The sequence below is a fragment of the Pyxicephalus adspersus genome, unplaced genomic scaffold (genome assembly GCF_032062135.1).
Source record: "Pyxicephalus adspersus unplaced genomic scaffold, UCB_Pads_2.0 Sca1058, whole genome shotgun sequence".
NCBI lineage: Eukaryota > Metazoa > Chordata > Amphibia > Anura > Pyxicephalidae > Pyxicephalus > Pyxicephalus adspersus.
Window position 1 is genome coordinate 1 of NW_027318065.1, and position 3,093 is coordinate 3,093.

Consider the following 3,093-nt stretch of genomic DNA (forward strand, 5'->3'; position numbering starts at 1 on the left):
ACAAGCACTGCCACCACTGCCCATGCATTTATCGTCTGCAAAAATAGAAGTGTTTAGCAAGTTTTGCAACTAATGGCAAGAGCTAAAATACATGAATATTTCAGTGTACATAATACTTTACACTACAAGAATTTAATGCAAACCTTTAATACATGTTAAATAAGTCTGGGATATCGGGACTAAGGGAATAACAGGGTCCCCTACTTTACAATACTGCGCTATGATACTTTATCTCAGATGGGTTTGCATCCAAGAGAAAATTTTTGTTTTTCTGATGGAGTCCATAGCAGTCAAAATTCCAGTGTTTTGAGTAATTTAGTTGTTTACAAATGCAGATAATTTGATTCTGGACTCATAGAGGCATCAGTGAGTCATTATTGACCTGAGGGTTACTTATTGAGACTGCACAGGTGGGCTTAAAAAACTCGATCCCTCCTACTGGGTAGTCGTATTCAGAAAGGGCATGGTAAATCTATATCAACATTGTTTTTTATTACCAAAATGTATGACTCGGTAAAAAGTCAGCCTTTATGTGGAATAAATTTGCATGAAGGAGATTATCTTTTTTTTCTCCTTATACTTTTAAGGCCTAGCCCTGCTTGTCTGAAAAACAATCATCCATAAAGCTTTCAATAGAGTTAAAGCAACTTTTCTGCAGCCCTGGACAGGGAGAATTTACATCAATCATGGGAACATCTTTAAACAAACTCTTAGAAGGTTTCAGCAAGTTTTCTGCAAAATTTGAGTAGCTGCTGGCTTAAAGCTAATCAAAATATTTTAGCCCTTTGTTGCCTAGCTGATAAAGAAATTGTGTTTGATTTACTAAATGAGTTTAGGTTGTTCACTTACCAAAGTGATGTATCACTCTGCAGGATTTATTGTATTCAGCTTTAAATGGAACTGAACTTTTTGGTGTGGGTGAGCTTTTATCATAATTGGCAAGTATAAACAGCATAACTGTCAATTATGGCACAGACTTACTTGTTTGCAGGTACCCTGCAGTTACCAGAGGTCCAGGAGCCTGCATATGGCTCTGGTCAGGTCCAGGAGCCTGCATATGGCTCTGGTCAGGTCCAGGAGCCTGCATATGGCTCTGGTCAGGTCCAGGAGCCTGCATATGGCTCTGCTCAGGCTCTGCTCAGGTCCAGGAGCCTGCATATGGCTCTGCTCAGGTCCAGGAGCCTGCATATGGCTCTGCTCAGGTCCAGGAGCCTGCATATGGCTCTGGTCAGGTCCAGGAGCCTGTTACTGCTGCATCTCTGAAACAAACTCCACACCAGACTTTTTGGTCCACAGCAATCCTCTTTGGCCACCGAGGAAGCAAAGCCTGCCTATGCTCAGAAGTTAGTGTCCCTGGCGACTGGTTCTATTCATAGCACTAAGCTCTACACTGCCCGACAGTGAATTTTTACCACATTCACTCAGCAAAGTAAATAGCCTAAACACATTTAGCAAATAAACCTCATTATCTTTCCTTGACTGAATTAATGCCCCCAGTCCCACAAGCTGAATCATTGTCCAGTCAATTAAGATGGTGATATGGGGAGTAACCAAGCAGATTTTATGATGGTGTCTGGTTTTCAACAAATGTCACATATACATACCCCTGTGTCATCCCTTAGATCAGGACATCTAGAAGCAGCAGATCTTTCAGACATTTGATACAAATGATGGAACTTTAAACTATCCAAGATTTTCTTGAAGTCTGTCTGACGGACATGCACCACGGATGCAAAACACCTAAAAGATACAGTATTAGTAAAGACTGAACAGAAGCTCATTCATAACAGCAAGACAAATAATTACAATTTTCTCTTATTAGGTCAAAAGAATTGGTTCACTATTGCTGAAATATACAAATTTTAGGTGATAAAAAATGAAGATGTCTTTAAGAACTTCCTTCAAAAACATGATAAATATCAGTAGATGCACAAAGTTCATACTATGGCTAATCTAGACGCCAAAATCACCAAATTTAATTGTTTTTGTTTTTAATAATCATTGAATGTATATATTATTTGTACTGTTGTTATAATTAAAGTGTTAAACTTTGCATTTTTATTATGTTGTTGTGTAGTGATACATTTGGGTCCCTATATCAGTTTTTATGTAATGTCTTGTACTGTTCAGGTCTTTTTAGTTATCTGTAATGGTGATATTTTTCCTACTGGCCAGATATGTAAGAGGCATTCTTACAGACCATCACATCAATGTACTGTGAGCTGTGGATATATTATTGATATAAGGGGTTCCTTAAGACCTAGTTAATTCAAAAGTTAATTCAAGGGTTCCCCCTGTTCAAAAGTTCAAGAAAGGTTATTCTAGAGATGACTACTGTAAGAATAAACATCCCGAGAGTTACTCCCCAGTTGTACAGCATTGCAGTCATTTATTGTAAGAATTGTGGAGTCAGTATATTTTTGCTGACCCTGACTCCAGATACACAATAATTGCACTTTCAGTGTCATTTTATTAGGAATATAGGTAACACTTCTTACCTTACTAGATTAAGGATGTAATCTGGGTTATCTGCAGTAATGCCATTTTTGTTAAGAATATCATTAACTTCCTTTACTGCTTCTAGGTCTTTAGCAACATATCGGTGGTACAGCTTTTTCCATGGGATAAACTAAAAATGATAAGGAACATTAAATATAATAAAATGACAGACTTTCATTTTTTTTAAATGGATAGAATGGTATACTCTAACTGTATGTGAAGAAAGATAACAGTTGTTCTATGGTCATAAAAAAATCACAAAAAAGTCAAAAAAATCATTGTAATACAATAAAAGGATCCAGTATTAAATCCCAAAAACATAGCATATGTCCTCCAATCCAAGTTCAATTATTAATATTATTAGGCAGTATTTATATAGTGCCAACATATTACGCAGTGCTTTACAAAGTCCATGGCCATATTCTTTGTATTTATTCTGTTACTTTATGCTCATGGTTGTGGTGGGTAGCTGAAATTTGTTTTATGAAAAAAAGATGGTATGAGAGGATAGATGCGCAGAAAAATTAACTCAGACTTGGTTCTACTGGGTTCAGTTTTGCACCACTTTGGAATTCAGCTTGCTGGTATGTCACA

General features: G+C 37.0%; 1 long non-coding RNA gene across 1 annotated transcript; it reads right to left on the minus strand.

Annotated features, from left to right (window-relative positions):
* Positions 1-2,808, minus strand: LOC140321168 (uncharacterized). Its single transcript, XR_011918841.1, has 3 exons — positions 2,499-2,808; positions 1,605-1,740; positions 1-35 (listed from the first exon to the last, which is right to left on the minus strand). It is a non-coding gene; the product is annotated as an uncharacterized lncRNA (long non-coding RNA).
* Between the last annotated feature and the right edge of the window lie 285 nt (positions 2,809-3,093).